The sequence below is a fragment of the Hyaena hyaena genome, unplaced genomic scaffold, assembly GCF_003009895.1.
Source record: "Hyaena hyaena isolate Hyena2069 unplaced genomic scaffold, ASM300989v1 scaffold_189, whole genome shotgun sequence".
Classification (NCBI taxonomy): domain Eukaryota; kingdom Metazoa; phylum Chordata; class Mammalia; order Carnivora; family Hyaenidae; genus Hyaena; species Hyaena hyaena.
Genome location: NW_024080821.1, coordinates 1,522,365 through 1,529,714, shown reverse-complemented (window position 1 = coordinate 1,529,714; position 7,350 = coordinate 1,522,365).

Genomic DNA, 7,350 nt, shown 5'->3' with positions numbered 1-7,350 from the left:
TTTCTTATTTTTTCTTTTCTTTTCTTTCTTTCTTTCTTTCTTTCTTTCTTTCTTTCTTTCTTTCTTTCTTTCTTTCTTTCTTTCTCTTTTTTTTTAATGTTTTATTTATTTTTTGGAGAGAGAGAGACAACGTGAGCAGGGGAGGGTCGGAGAGAGAGGGAGACACAATCTGAAGCAGGCTCCAGGCTCTGAGCTAGCTGTCAGCATAGAGCCTGACGTGGGGCTCGAACCCACGAACCGTGAGATCAAGACCTGAGCCGAAGTTGGACGCTTAGCTGACTGAGCCACCCAGGCGCTCCATTCTTTCTTTTTTTTAATGTTTACTTTTAAGAGAGTAAGCAGGGGAGGGGCAGAGAGAGAGGGAGACACAGAATCCGAAGCAGGCTCCAGGCTCTGAGCTGTCCGCACAGAACCTGAGGTAGGTCTTGAACTCCTGAACCGTGAGATCACGACCTGAGCCCAAGTCGGGCACTTAACCAACTGAGCCACCCAGGCATCCATTGCGTAGCACGCTTTCTAGAATTTGGAAAACAAACTAAGCTAACTAGTAAGTGCCAACAGGTATATGGGAATAAATGCCCAACATCATTCATCATCACAGAAATGCAAATCAAAACCACAATGAGATACCACCTCACACCTGTTAGAACGGATATTATCAAAGAGATAAGTAACAAATGTTGGTGAGGATGTGGAGAAAAGGGAATCCACTGTTGGTGGGAATATAAATTGGTGCAGCTGCTATGGGGAACAGCATGCACCCTGTGTTCATTGCAGCATTATTTACAGTAGCCAAGATCCAGAAACAAGTGTCCATCGATGCATGAGTGGATAAAGAAAATGTATGTGTACGTGCACTTTTCCTTCAGCCATAATCTTGCCATTTGAGACAACGTGGATGGACCTTGAGGGCACTATGCCAGGTGAAATAAGTCAGAAAGAGACCTTGATTGCACGATCTCACTTACATGTGGAATCTAAGCAACCCCGCCCCCAAAACGAACTCAGATATGGAGGACAGATTGGTGGTTGCCAGGGATGGGGGGCAGGCGAGAGGTGGGTAAAACAGGCAAAGGAGGAGTAGAAAATACAAGCTTCCAGTTACAAGTCACAGGGATGTAATACACAGCACGGTGACTGTGTTTAATAAGACCATAGTATGTATTTGGAAGTTCCTAGGAGAGTAGATCTTAAAAGTTCTCATCACAAAGTGTTTTGTAACTATGTATGGTGATAGATGCTAACTGGATTTGTGGTTATCATTTTGCAGGGCGTGTACACAAATACCAAGTTGTTATGTTGTACACTTGAAACTCATGTTCTATGTCAATTACACCTCAATTTAAAAAGATAAGTAGTAAACATTGACTATTTTTTTTTTAATATTTTTATTTATTTCTAGGAGAGAGAGAGAGAGAGACAGCGTGAAGAGGGGATGGTCAGAGAGAGAGGGAGACACAGACTCTGAAATAGGCTCCAGGCTCTGAGCTGGCAGTCAGCACAGAGCCCGACACGGGGCTCGAACCCACCAACCGCGAGATCATGACCTAAGCGAAAGTCAGACGCTTAACCGACTAAGCCACCCAGGCGCCCCATGACTATTAAAAAGATAATTAGTAAACACTGACTAGACCGAAGAGAAGTATTGACCTCAGGGAGTGTTTTCTTCAGATTATAATCAGTTTATGAGTCCCCTTTTCCCTTTGTAGTGGTGCTTTTTGAACTATGAATAGCAGCTTAGAGAAGGGTTGTGATGTCAAGTCAGGAGGTCATGACATTCTTTCTGAAAGATGCAGTACAACAGACACATATTGTACCACATCCAGTGAATTTAAGTTTTCTTTATAAAACATACATTACTCCTAGCCGTGTGTGTACTGGATCACCACGTAAAATGTAGCTGTATTTCTTCTTACTTGAAATTAGACAATTGAGGGAACTCTAAACTATACAGTTTATTCCAGGAATGGGAGACAAGAAGGGAGATGAGAAAAGGTGCTGGGGAAAAGTCCCCACCAGGGACTGTCTTTGCGTCACTTTTCCTGAGCTGGCAGTCCCGTTCTAGACGAGGAAATAGCAAATACTCAGATGCCAGCTGTGAATAGTACAGGATTAGCTGATGGGCTTAAAGTAGCGATACATCAACTCCTCGCAACACAATATTCAGTAACTTGCCAAAGACCACCCAGCTAGAGGAGAAAGAAGTCTCCTGTAATTTCAGAGCAGTATTTTTTCCCAAGATGTTTTGGTGGCTGTCCCTAAAGCTGCTGTGTAAGCAGTGGGGCACCTGCCACACTTCCCTCACTGCCACTTGTATCACCGGGACCAGGAATGTTCTGGCTAATTACTTTCCTGCCCTCACGACTCAGTTTTCTCTATCTCTGGGCTGTCTGCTCACCATTAAGTTCTTTTTTGTTTTTTAATTGAATGTCTATTTTTATTAATTTAATTTTTTTTAAGTTTATATATTTGAGAGAGAGAGAGACAGCATGTGTGTGCAAGTGGGGGAGGGGCAGAGAGAGAGGTAGAGAGAGAATCCCAAGCAGGCTCCACACTGTCAGCACTAAGCCCGACTTGGGGCTCAATCCTAGGATTTTGAGATTATGACCTGAGCCAAAGAAAGGCGTGGATGCTCGACCAACCTGAGCCACCCAGGCTCTCCTATTTTTATGATTTTTGTTTAGATTTTAAAAATTATTTTTAAAGAGCTCTATTGAGGTAAAACTGATATCCTAAAAACTGCACATATTAAATGTGTTCAGTTTGATGAGTTTGAACATATGCACACACTCTTGAAAGAATCGCCACAATCAAGGTCATAAACAACCAACACCTCCAAAAGTTTCCTTGCTCCTTGTTTCGCTTTTGCTTTTTGTGTGTCTATTAAGAACACTTAACATGAGCCCTACCTTCTTAAGTGGTTTAAGTGCACACACAGCACAGTAATGTTAACTCTATCATCCTCCAGATCTCTAGAACGTCATCTTGCAGGGCTGAAACTCTACCCATTGAGAACAACCGCTTCCCATCTCCCCCTACCTCCAGGCTCTGGGGACCACTGTTCTCTGCTTCCATGAGTTTGATTATTCTAGATACTTTATAGAAGTGGAATCATGCAGTATTTTTCCCTTTGGGACTGGCTTATTTCACTCAACATAGTGCTCTTTGTTCCATCCATATTGTTGCAGATGGCAGGATTTCCCTTTTTCTTTTTTATTAAAAGTTTTTTTTAATATTTATTTATTTTTGAGAGTGAGAGAGACAGGCATGAGCAGGGGAGGGGCAGAGAGAGAAAGAGAGAGGGAGAGACAGAATCTGAAGCAGGCTCCAGGCTCTGAGCTGTCAGCACAGAGCCCGATGGGGGGCTCAAACTCACGAACTGTGAGATCATGACCTGAGCCAAAGTCGGACGTTTAACCAACTGAGCCACCCAGGCGTCCCCTGTACCACACTTTTTAAACACTCATCTGTGGATGGACATTTAGGTTTTTACATCCTGGCTATTGTAAATAATGCTGCAATGACCATGGTCACCATTAAATTCTAAACTGCTCTAGCTCTTACACGTTCAACTACGTATAAATAAGACTGTGACCCTTAATCAGCCCAATATCCCACTGGGTCTTTTTCCTCTTCTTGTGAAGACTTCAGGCTCCCTGACCCCATTCACATCCCTGACTTGATTGGTCCCCTCCCTGCTGACCTCATCTGCGACTCTGTGGTGGTAACTTCTCACCTGCTGGCTTCTTTTCTAGCTCCTTCCAAACCTGGATTCGTTGGATCCTTCATTCCCCACTTTTTAAACGGCTCTGAAGAGATGACATCACAACTACTGCCTACTCAGAATGTAGGTGCTATTTGGATCTAACTTTTAACTCTCTATTTATACCTAAAAGAGCTGTTCCAAACATTCTCCTTCCACCCTGTGCCCTCCTTCCCCCTCCTCACCGTTCCCAAAGACGGGGAGGCCGCACAGGAATAGGCCTTCCCTTCACAGCGATGCCTGTACTGGGCGGGTTTTCTTCTTGGGACTCTGTTCTCAGCATTGGCTTGCAAGGCTGCCTGGATCCGCCTAGATCTAATTAGGAGGGAGAAACCACACGGTAATTCAAACAGAAAGAGTTGAGGGGCGTCTGGTGCCTCAGTCGGTTAAGCGTCCGACTCTTGGTTTCTGCTCAGGTCACGATCTCACAGGCGTGAGTCCCAGCCCCGCCTCGGGCTCCGTGCTGACGGCGTGCAATCTGTCGCCCGTTCTCCCTCTGCCCCTTTCCTCCTTGCTCTCGACCTCTCTCTCTCAAAAATAAATAAACATTTGAAAAAAAAAAATCTTAAAAAGAAAAAAAAAACCCAACCAGGGAAAGGTTAGTGTCAAGAATTGCTAATTTCACAGGGACTGCTAGAGCCCCCAAGGGGGAGTCCCCAAGACCCCCACCCCAGGGCTGTGATGAGGCCCTGCTGGGAGGTCGTGGCCACACTCCACCAAAGGGCAGAGATGTCTCTGTGGCGCTGCATTGGCAGAACTTGCTGGGAATCTGCCAGCTCCCAAACACATTTAATCAGGTGGTATTTCAAAATTACACTTATTGGGGCATCTGAGTGGCTCAGTCGGTTAAGCAGTTAAGCGTCTGACTTCGGCTCAGGTCATGATCTCACTGCTAGTGAGTTCGAGCCCCGCATCCGGCTCTGTGCTGACAGCTCAGAGCCTGGAGCCTGCTTCAGATTCCGTGTCTCCCTCTCTGTGTCCCTCCACTGCTTGTGCTCTCTCTCTCTCTGTCTTTCCCTCTCTCAGTGAATAAACATTAAAAAAATAAAAAATAAAATTACATTTATTAATATTACCAAATATCTGATCTCCTAAAACAAGTCTTTAAGTAACAGGAGGCGGTCAGCTCACTGTGGCAGATAGAAGCTTCCGAAATTCTAACTTTTGCTTGAGAGCTCAAATGTTTTTATTGGCAACTAACACTGTCAGTTGTTTTTGAAGGGAGAGGCTCACTTCGTTCATTGCCGAGAAGACATCCGCCAGCCCCATGTCTGAGCGGCCACAGGTTCTCTGTCAGTAATTGTTTCTTTTCTTTTTTAATTTTTTTAAATGCTTTATTTATTTTTGAGAGAGAGACAGCGTGAGCAGGGGAGGGTCAGAGAGAGAGGGAGACACAGAATCCGAAGACCGGCTCCAGGCTCTGAGCTAGCTGTCAGCACAGAGCCCGACGCAGGACTCAAACCCACGAACTGTGAGATCATGACCTGAGCTGAAGTGGGACGCTTAACTGACTGAGCCACCCAGGCACCCCAGAAATTGTTTCAAGTACCGATGGTGACCCACAAACGTGCGGGTGGCTTGGCCCACCACTCAGTGTGCCTTCCCTTGAGAGAACCACTGTTCTCTCATTTCCAGCAGCAAATATACCTTCAAGGGTCACGATTTCCTAATAGTAATCATCCCTGCTCCATCCAGCACATTCTTTTTTGCGAGGGGGCAGAGAGAGAGAGATGGAGACACAGAATCAGAAGCAGGCTCTGGGGTCTGAGCTGTCAGCACAGAGCCCCATGCAGGGTTCAAAATCATGAACCGTGAGATTGTGACATGAGCCAAAGTAGGATGGTTAACAGACTGAGCCACCCAGGTGCCCATCTGTCAAGGACATTCTTAAGTGCAACTGGCTTTTCTTCCTTTCTCCTGTGTGTGCAAAGGCCAGGGGGCTTGGCTTGTGCTGAGCTACAGTAGTCGCTGCTTTGGCACCAATGTTGAAAATAAAACATAGTGAAAAGATGAATAACATCTTAGTAGTTTGGACCTCAGGGGTCCCCTGGAAGCATCTTGAAGACCCACAGAAGTCCACAGACTACCCTGTTGACACAGTAGAAGGGAATGGGTTTTGAAGTCTGAGGGGGGGGCCCCATCTGAGCCTGATGACAGAGTGGGTGTCTTCATTAATAGAATGGGCCTGCACCACACTTGGCTTACAATAAAAAGTCAAATAATGCTTGCAAAGCATGACACTCTTCAGAAAGGGTTGGTCTACTCTTTTCTTAATTGTTTTTTCAATGTTTATTTTTGAGAGACAGAGTGTGAGCAGGGGAGGGGCAAAGAGAGAGGCAGACACAGGATCTGAAGCAGGCACCAGGCTCTGAGCTGTCAGCACAGAGCCTGACACAGGAGTCGAACCCACAAGCCCAAACTTCACGACCTGAGCTGAAGTCGGAGGCTTAACCAACTGAGCCACCCAGGCGCCCCAGGGTTGGTCCACACTTAAGCCTCTAATCAGACTCAAAAGGGGCTGATTAAGAAATTCCAACTCCTTAACATTCAGAAAGAAAGTCAGAACTGAGTATTAGCATGCGGTAACCTTGACGGACTCATTTCACTGCAAAAGTTATGCTAAACATGCCTAAAACTCCTGCATCTTGCTGGAAAATGTTCTTGCAGAAACAGGAATGGAATTGCAGTGAGCCCCCAGCTGCTTCAGCAATGCAGGTGTACCTGTGGGAGTGTGATAGCTGTGACAAAGGACTCAAGGGGGAAATAACGCTCTGGTCCAAACCGTGAGTCCAAACTGTGGGCGCTAACTGGAATCTAGGCACCCGGTCTTGGGGCACTGTGGGTTGCCTGATGTTAAAGCCAGAAGCTGCCTTCAGAATAATGAACCGACTCTCCTTTTCACACTGACAGCGGAGCCAGAGGAAGTGATGTAGCAGGTGCAGCATGCGGTTAGGACGTGGGCTCTAACACGCGAGGAGCTGGTTACAAAGTCTACCTTGCTCTCTTCATGGTCACGTGGCCTTAGACCAGCCCTCTGATGCCTGTGGGCCTCGGCTTCCTGTCACAGAATCCCCCAAAAGCAGTGTCGCCAGGACCGTGGGAGGGAACGGCGCCTGCGAGGCACTTAGTGCAGGGCCTGGCACGTGGTAAGTGCTGGATGAGATGTCAGCTGTCATTTATTTATATTCCCGTGATGTGACTTGCCCAACGCCTGCTCCAAATTTTGGGCAGATTTTGAATCCCCTTGTTTTGAATTTATCTTATTTGCTAAATTTTATTTTCATCTGTTGGAAACAACACATACCATGCTACAGCTGCCACGTTTAAACTTTGAACGTTCCTTAATTTCATCTTTCGGTAAGAGGAGCTGAGTCACGGGGGCTCCTGGCTGGCTCAGTCAGTAAAGCACGTGACTCTTGATCTTGGGGTTGTAAAGATCAAGTCCCAGGTGGGGTGTAGAGATTCCTTAAAAATAAAATCTTTGGAGCGCCTGGGTGGCTCAGTCATTGAGCCTCTGACTCTTTATTTTGGCCCAGGTCGTGATCTCATGTTCGCAGTCTCGAGCCCCATGGACAGCGTGGAAACTG